This window comes from Arachis hypogaea, chromosome 1, assembly GCF_003086295.3.
Source record: "Arachis hypogaea cultivar Tifrunner chromosome 1, arahy.Tifrunner.gnm2.J5K5, whole genome shotgun sequence".
NCBI lineage: Eukaryota > Viridiplantae > Streptophyta > Magnoliopsida > Fabales > Fabaceae > Arachis > Arachis hypogaea.
The window spans coordinates 24,981,996-24,992,000 of NC_092036.1; positions in this window are offsets into that span (position 1 = coordinate 24,981,996).

Below are 10,005 nucleotides of genomic sequence, written 5' to 3' on the forward strand. Positions count from 1 at the left end.
GCCAATTACCGACAGAAAATCCGTCAAAAAGTTCGACGTTAGGGAACTGGATGGGATAATTTACCGAGGGAAAATCCATTGGTAAATAATTTTTGACGAGGCTTTTACAGAGGGACAAAATCAATCTATAATTTCGCCAGTAAACAAAAATTCGTCTGTAATAAAGACTAAATCTGTCTGTATTAAGCAATTTTCTAGTTGTGTTTGTTGTTATATAAAAAAAATAAAAGCGTACGATATGTTTCGAGGGTTACCTAAAACTGGATTGTTTTTTGGGGCTGAACTTGAGGTCCAGACTCCTTTTGATGCAGCGTCTGGCTTCCTCTAGTATCGAGGTGCTGCCGTCCAAGTTTCTTGTGAGGAGGTAGGGGTGGTACCTGCAAGGGACTCTGATACTTAAGTTAGTTAGGGTTTAACCAGATTTTAGTAAATTAGGTTCTGAATATACCTAAGGTTATCAGTGTATTTATAGTAGAAGCAATAGCCACTCTTTTTAGTGTAGTTCCACATTTGATGGTGGATTGCCATTCCCTTTATCTTGGAAAGTTGTTGAGATCTTCCTTCTAAATAAAGGGAAAGATAGTAGGAGATATCTTAGGAGTTAGTTACTTATTCAAATAAGCAGAGCTGGTTTCCTTATCGTCGAGCCTGACCTCTTTAAGGTCAGGTAGATGCAGGTCATGTTGGTTCCCTTAATTAGGCTTTATCCCATTTAGGCCTATCTTTGTTTTTGGGTCAGGGTATGAACACTGCTCCTACTTGAGTCCGAGCTTTAATGAGGTTGAACTCGAGCACTTGTAGATTTTCCTAATCTTTGGGTGTTGGCATATCACGTCGAGTGTGCCGCCTTCCTGGGATAAGTCGGGTACTCAACGTGTTTTTTGAAAATCCGAAGTGTTACATCTTTTTGTAGTACTACGCACGTTATTTCTCTGGTTACTTGGGTAATCGTGCGTCATAAATAAGGGGATATGAAATTACTCCCTTGCCCCTAGTACCTTATAAATATCAAAACTCTTTCTCTTTCTTCTTTTTGCTTCTTTGGAACCATTTCATCTTTGTTTTCTCTTAAAAGTTCTTCATTACCCCCTTTTTCAAGATTTCTTTATCTTGAATCTGTGTTTTGGAATTTTTGTTCGTTTATTGGAGATTTTGGATCGTACGTGTTCTTGTTGTTTGCATTTTCATCGTTGCTTACTCCTCCTTTTCAAGGTTAGTTCTTTATTTTCTGCAACTTGTATACTTACTAGATAATATGCTTTTGGTTTAGAAACCTTTTTGCCATTGGTGTTGGTAATGATTTCTTGTTGGTAATTGTTTGGAGATTGACGAATGGATTTTTGATGGTTTAGAATTCACAAATGAATTCTCGTTGCAAGTATAGTTTCTAAACCAATCATTAATCCTTTCATACAAAAAGTTGTTTGTCACTAAAACAAACCCCTAAATTTATAAACCGAAGTATTCAAACCTCGGGTCGTTCTCCCTAGGAATTGCAATAAAGTGTCTTGTTATTGGTTTGAGTTGTTTTGGGGTTTTGGATAAGAGACATGAAAGTAAATGGCAATGAAAATAAACTAACAACTAAAAAAGGCTCTTGGTAAGGTATGAGAACTAGAAGTTCTATCCTAGTTATCCTTCTCAATTGTGATGAGAATTGTTCATTGCTACCACTTAGTTAACCCTTGCTAATAAAGGAAAGTCAAGTGGATGAATTGACTTGAGCCACAAGTCCTAGCCAACTCCCAAGGAAAGACTAGCTTTAGTGCACTCCAAACCAATTAGCAATCTCTCCAATTACCAATCAACAAAGGAATTAGATAACTCAAGTGTCACTAATTACTCTACCTAGGCCAAGAGGAACAAAATCTATACTATATCTAAAAGAGACATTTCAACAAACACATAAAGTGCAATGGAAGTAAACATTATTAAATGCAAGAATTAAAGAGAGATCTAACTACAAAAGCAAGAGATCAACAATAGAAAAGCAAAGAAGAACAATTATTATGAATTACCTCTTATTGAATTGAAAGAAAATGGAAGGAACAATAGTAGATCTACAACAAAGTATAAGAACAACATAAGGGAAATTACAATAAAAGAATGGAAGAAGATGAATCTAACAACAAGGAATTGAGAAGATAGAAGTAGAAGAAGATGAATCTAAATCTAGATCTAAGAGCTAAACCTAATCCTAATCCTAATTCTAGAGAGAAGAGAGAGCTTCTCTCTCTAGAAACTACTTCTAACTAATCCTAATGAGTGTGTAATGATTGGAATCCCCTTTGCTCTTCAATCCTTGGCTTTAAATAGCATCTTTGGCGCCAAAGTTGGTTGCAATTGGGCCCCACAACCCTTCAGAATTCGTTGGCCACGTTTTCATTAAAAGAATCATAAAACGGCACCGACGCGTACGCGCACAGCACGCGTACGCGTCCATGGGGTGATTCGCAGGTGCGCGCAAGCGCCAGGTGCGCGCGCGCGTCCATGGGCAAGTTCAACTTCTTTGACTTTTCATGATTTCTCCACTTTGCATACTTTCCTCTTCACTCCTTTGATCCATTCCTAGCCTTTTCAATCTGAAATCACTAACAAACATATCAAGGCATCTAGTGGAATCAAAGGTGAATTGAATTTAGCTAATTTAAGGTCTAGAAAGCATGTTTTCACATCTAAGCACAAATTAGGAGACAATCACAAAACTATGCTATTTCATTAAATAAATGTGGGTAAAAGGTTATAAAATCCCCTAAAATTAATACAAGATAAACGTCAAATTGGGGTTTGTCAACCTCCCCACACTTAAACCAAGCATGTCCTCATGCATAAACCAAGAGAAAGCAAAGGGTATGGCACTTATTTAATGGAACTAACTAAATGCAATCTACCTATATGCAACTATCTACATGTATACAATTGCTTGGTCAAAATAAATTAATTCCCAAGAAGCATATATAAGCACAAGGGCAAAAGGTATTAATAACCATGCCAAACCACAATTGAATTGAGCTATTAAATATTTTTACAAACTTGCATGAAAGTTATGATCATAGATGAAAACATGTAATTGAGCATCAAACCCTCACCGGTAGTGTTTGCACTCTATTCGCTCAAGTGTTTAGGGTTGATTCTCTCAATTCTCTCCTAATCATGCTTGCTAAGATTTGTTTTTCTTCTAACAATCAACAAATATTTCATGCATGCATACATATATCATGAGGTCTTTTCATAGGTTGTAATGGGGCTAGGGTCAAGGTAGGATGCATATTTGGTTAAGTGAGCTTGGAATTTGAATCTTTGATAAGCTTAAGCTTCCCACCGAGCCTATGACATCCTATACAATTAAGTTCTAACCTAACTACCCCTTTTTCACTTTTTCACATACTCATGTATCCCTTTTCATTTCACACACATATGCATTGATTTTATTGAGCTACACTTTGCTTTGGGGCATTTTGTCCCCTTTTTATTGCTTTTTCTTTTTCTTCTTTTTCTTTCTTTTTCTATTTTTTTCTTTTTTTCTTTTCCATATTATTTTTCTTTTCTTTTTCTTTTGTTTTTTCTCATTTTTTTTCTTAATATGTACAAGAACCTTAATGCATAAGGTTTTACATTTCATCAATACATGAGTATGTACCCAATTCCCAATATTTCCAATAATAATACAAAACTACCCTTTTATTCACCCAATGTTCCAAGGTTCCCACACTTGAATGATACTCACACACACTAGCCTAAGCTAATCAAAGATCCAAATAAGGACATTTATTGTTTTTCGCTTTAAGGCTTGTAATGTGCTAAAATAATAACAAGTGGGTTAAGCGTAGGCTCAAATTTGGCTAACAAAGGAAGATAAAAGGTAAGGCTTTTGGGTAAGTGAGCTAATGAAATGATGGCCTCAATCATATAAATGCATGAATACACAAAATAATGGACATAAAGAATCAAACAAATCAAAGATTACAATCATAGAAAGAGAATAATGCACACAAGAATGGAAAAATAAGTGGTTATAGGATGTAACCACACCATTAGGCTCAAAACTCACTTGCTTGTGTTCTTAGCTCAAAAACATGATCCACAATATATATAATTCAAGCAAGTTCTATGAAAAGTTTTTTTTACTCAAATCAATTGAGGTGCCCTATAGCTAGAAATCCTTGAAAAATTTCATTATTTTGACTAAGCTTATTGTGTATATGTATGCAAAAATTAAGAAAATGCAAGTAAAAATCCTAAAATCCTAGAATGAAATGCAAAAGTGTTGGGATTAGAAACTTGTCACTCAAAATCGTCGAACGGTCGGACGACCTCCCCACACTTAAAAGTTTGCACCGTCCTCGGTGCACTCAAAGATGAGCAAGGGGGTACGGCGACTCTCCGGATTGCTACGTGTTCTTAGTCTTGCTTCTGTTATTGCTTGTGGTGCATTCGTCATGAAAAACAAAAATATAACACCATAAGAGGAGAAGATATAAAAGCAAGGAAGCATACTTTGTTGGAACGAGGTAAATCACTAGAAATGAGTGAGTGAATTAGTGTGACATGAATGATGAATAAGTGTGTGAATTCTAAATTGCGCGGTTTAGAACACACATTAGCCTAAAAGTTATGTCACACAAGAAGCATGCACTTCACTTATTCTAGTGTGCTTGAGATGCTTTAAGTAAACTTGTAAGGTAAAACAAGCATTAGAGAAGCATGGAAGCATTCAAGCTAAAACATATGGATGCATATGATCATGAAACACAATGCATTAAGGTAAATGCACAACATCATCTATCAAGAAGAGGTTGCCTAATCACAAAATAAGGCTCAAATCACATGGTGGCCAAATCATGTAATTCAAGAAGAGTTACAAGCTCGAAGGCAATTCTCATCACTTGGTATTCTAAAAAGGTAGGCATGAAAAACTCAAAACCAAGTAGCAAAATATAACCTCAATCATAGGATCCAACAAAGATTATCTAAAAACATTAATGCTAAATTAGCATTTAGGCAATAAGGGGGAAGCAATGCATAGTAAACAAAGTCAATAATCCAACACTTATGATGAAAAGAGAGAAAATAAAATGAAAACTAAACTAAAACTAACTAATATAAATGGTTATCCATGGTGTTTGGAAGTGTTAGATGAGGGGTAGAAGAAGGGAAGAAGAAAGGAGAAGGAAAGAAATGGAAAGAGGAGAAGAAAAGAAGTGGATGGAAGAAAGGGCATCCACGCGTACGCACGCATTTTGCGCGCGCGTGGATGGTTTATTTCGAGAGTGGCGCGTACGCGTCATGTGCGCGTACGCGCAAGTGGGGTTGTGCCAAAGGCACAACGCGCGCACAGTGCGGGCCTAACTCTCTGGAAAATGTATGGAATGTGGAACTTCTCAATCCACGCGTACGCACGCATGGCGCGCGTGCGTGGATGGTCCAAAATGCATGATGTGCGCGTACGCGTGAAGTGCGCGTACGCGTGGATGGTGCTCTGTTTTTCAAAAAATTTTTGCTATGTTTTTGCACCAATCTAAGCATTCTAAACCTCCAAGCATCTACCAGAACACCATAAAACCTTATTTAACATATTAAACTACCAAATATACTCAACTAACTAAACAAAACATGAGATTAGACTAATTCTACCAAATATTTACAAAAGAGAAAATGAAAAGAAGTTACCATGGTGGGTTGTCTCCCACCTAGCACTTTTGTTTATTGTCCTTAAGTTGGACTTATGGGGAGCTTCTCTCAAGGTGGCATGTGCTTGTACTCATCTTGGAACTTCCACCAATGCTTGGACTTCCAATAAGCTCCATCATTCAAGATTAATATCTCCAAGCTTTGATGGAGTTCTTCACAAACCATGGGCTCCCAATGTTGATCCTCATGTGTTCCCGGATCCCATATTTTGTCTTCACACCCATCTCCAAGTTGATTATCATTAATCCATGTGGATGGTGAGCAAGGTGAATTCTCAACAAAGTGACCAAACATCCTTCTAGACCCATGTACTCTAGTTATACACCAACCTTTGCTATCAAGCTTTGGACATGTAACCATGGTGAACCTAGGATGGAATTTCCAACCACTAACCATCTCCTTTTTACTCTTAAAGCCACAAATATATCTAAGTTGACCATCCGTTTCAAGCAAACCATATTCAAGGGGAATAATAAAGCTTGAGTATAAGGAATTTACCCACTTGAATGAGAGAGTGGATGGTGGTGGCTTGGAGAGAGGTATTTCCAATGTGCTAGTAAACTCCACTCCCTTGTTTTCTTCCTTGATTGCCTCCACCTTTTCACAAACTTTTTCACTTTCAATCCTTTGTTCATCAACTTCATCTAACTCTTCTCCATCACTCAAGTCATAAATGGGAGGTTGAGAGAAATCTACCTCCACATCACTTTCAAATTCATTGGGAGAAGGTTCTTCAAATTCAAAGGATTCTTCACCAAGAAGATTGGATGCATGATTTTCATCACCAAGGGAACTCAATTCTTGCTTCATTCTCTCCAAGTCTTCATATAGAATATGCCTTGGAGGTTGTGCACATTCCTCCTCAACATCAAATTTACTCTTCTTGGAGGGATTTTCTTTGATTTTAGCTTCCCATGGAGGTTCCGCATCTCCTAAGTCTTCAACCACTTCTTCCTTTTCTTCAATAATCATAGGCTTCTCCAATTGTTCTAACACAAAGTAGCCTTCCTCCTTCTCCACCGGAGTCTCCAATCTCTCCTTCATGCTATGCTCTTCAATTGATTCTCCACATGTAACCATAGGAGTGCCTTGAGTACTCAAATATTGGGAGACTAAATTGCTTACTACCTTGGTCAAAGTAGCCATAAATTCTAGTGTCTCCCTTTGCATTTCTCCTTGCCCTTGAAGTATAAGGCTAAGGATTTCATCCATTGAAGATTGGAGTGGATAAGAGGGTTCATTGTCTTGGAGGAAGGGTTCATTATAGGAAGGTGGTTCTTCTTGGTAAGGTGGTGGTGTGTATTGAGGTGGTTCTTGGGAGTAGTAATCTTGGAATTGTGGTTCCATGTATGGCTCATATGGTTCAAAAGGAGGTTGGTATGGTGGGTAAGGATCATGGTCATATGGAGGTGTTTGGTGAAAATAGGCTTGAGAGTGTGGTTGAGATTCATGTTGAGGATATGGATCATAAGCATATGGTGGTGGTTCTTGAAAGTCACAAGGAGATTCACCATAGCCATTTGATTGGTATGCATCATAGAATGGCTCTTCTTCATAGTGCATTGGTGGGGGTTGTTGCCATGAGGATTGATCATATGCATATGGCTCCTCCCACCTTTGGTTGTCCCATCCTTGATACATATCTCTATTATAGTCCTCATCACCTACAACATAATTGTAATCACACTCATAGCCAAAATGAGAATTCATGGTAGCAAGAGGAAATAAAAATCAAAAGCTAATAGAAAACAAGAGAAACAACTCTACAACTAGCAAATAAAGCAAAAAATCAAGCTATTCACAATATTCACATATATACAATAACCAATAACATAACACCATTGCAATTCCCCGGCAACGGCGCCATTTTGACGAATGGATTTTTGATGGTTTAGAATTCACAAATGAATTCTCGTTGCAAGTATAGTTTCTAAACCAATCATTAATCCTTTCATACAAAAAGTTGTTTGTCACTAAAACAAACCCCTAAATTTATAAACCGAAGTATTCAAACCTCGGGTCGTTCTCCCTAGGAATTGCAATAAAGTGTCTTGTTATTGGTTTGAGTTGTTTTGGGGTTTTGGATAAGAGACATGAACGTAAATGGCAATGAAAATAAACTAACAACTAAAAAAGGCTCTTGGTAAGGTATGAGAACTAGAAGTTCTATCCTAGTTATCCTTCTCAATTGTGATGAGAATTGTTCATTGCTACCACTTAGTTAACCCTTGCTAATAAAGGAAAGTCAAGTGGATGAATTGACTTGAGCCACAAGTCCTAGCCAACTCCCAAGGAAAGACTAGCTTTAGTGCACTCCAAACCAATTAGCAATCTCTCCAATTACCAATCAACAAAGGAATTAGATAACTCAAGTGTCACTAATTACTCTACCTAGGCCAAGAGGAACAAAATCTATACTATATCTAAAAGAGACATTTCAACAAACACATAAAGTGCAATGGAAGTAAACATTATTAAATGCAAGAATTAAAGAGAGATCTAACTACAAAAGCAAGAGATCAACAATAGAAAAGCAAAGAAGAACAATTATTATGAATTACCTCTTATTGAATTGAAAGAAAATGGAAGGAACAATAGTAGATCTACAACAAAGTATAAGAACAACATAAGGGAAATTACAATAAAAGAATGGAAGAAGATGAATCTAACAACAAGGAATTGAGAAGATAGAAGTAGAAGAAAATGAATCTAAATCTAGATCTAAGAGCTAAACCTAATCCTAATCCTAATTCTAGAGAGAAGAGAGAGCTTCTCTCTCTAGAAACTACTTCTAACTAATCCTAATGAGTGTGTAATGATTGGAATCCCCTTTGCTCTTCAATCCTTGGCTTTAAATAGCATCTTTGGCGCCAAAGTTGGTTGCAATTGGGCCCCACAACCCTTCAGAATTCGTTGGCCACGTTTTCATTAAAAGAATCATAAAACGGCACCGACGCGTACGCGCACAGCACGCGTACGCGTCCATGGGGTGATTCGCAGGTGCGCGCAAGCGCCAGGTGCGCGCGCGCGTCCATGGGCAAGTTCAACTTCTTTGACTTTTCATGATTTCTCCACTTTGCATACTTTCCTCTTCACTCCTTTGATCCATTCCTAGCCTTTTCAATCTGAAATCACTAACAAACATATCAAGGCATCTAGTGGAATCAAAGGTGAATTGAATTTAGCTAATTTAAGGTCTAGAAAGCATGTTTTCACATCTAAGCACAAATTAGGAGACAATCACAAAACTATGCTATTTCATTAAATAAATGTGGGTAAAAGGTTATAAAATCCCCTAAAATTAATACAAGATAAACGTCAAATTGGGGTTTGTCAACCTCCCCACACTTAAACCAAGCATGTCCTCATGCATAAACCAAGAGAAAGCAAAGGGTATGGCACTTATTTAATGGAACTAACTAAATGCAATCTACCTATATGCAACTATCTACATGTATACAATTGCTTGGTCAAAATAAATTAATTCCCAAGAAGCATATATAAGCACAAGGGCAAAAGGTATTAATAACCATGCCAAACCACAATTGAATTGAGCTATTAAATATTTTTACAAACTTGCATGAAAGTTATGATCATAGATGAAAACATGTAATTGAGCATCAAACCCTCACCGGTAGTGTTTGCACTCTATTCGCTCAAGTGTTTAGGGTTGATTCTCTCAATTCTCTCCTAATCATGCTTGCTAAGATTTGTTTTTCTTCTAACAATCAACAAATATTTCATGCATGCATACATATATCATGAGGTCTTTTCATAGGTTGTAATGGGGCTAGGGTCAAGGTAGGATGCATATTTGGTTAAGTGAGCTTGGAATTTGAATCTTTGATAAGCTTAAGCTTCCCACCGAGCCTATGACATCCTATACAATTAAGTTCTAACCTAACTACCCCTTTTTCACTTTTTCACATACTCATGTATCCCTTTTCATTTCACACACATATGCATTGATTTTATTGAGCTACACTTTGCTTTGGGGCATTTTGTCCCCTTTTTATTGCTTTTTCTTTTTCTTCTTTTTCTTTCTTTTTCTATTTTTTTCTTTTTTTTCTTTTCCATATTATTTTTCTTTTCTTTTTCTTTTGTTTTTTCTCATTTTTTTTCTTAATATGTACAAGAACCTTAATGCATAAGGTTTTACATTTCATCAATACATGAGTATGTACCCAATTCCCAATATTTCCAATAATAATACAAAACTACCCTTTTATTCACCCAATGTTCCAAGGTTCCCACACTTGAATGATACTCACACACACTAGCCTAAGCTAATCAAAGATCCAAATAAGGACATTT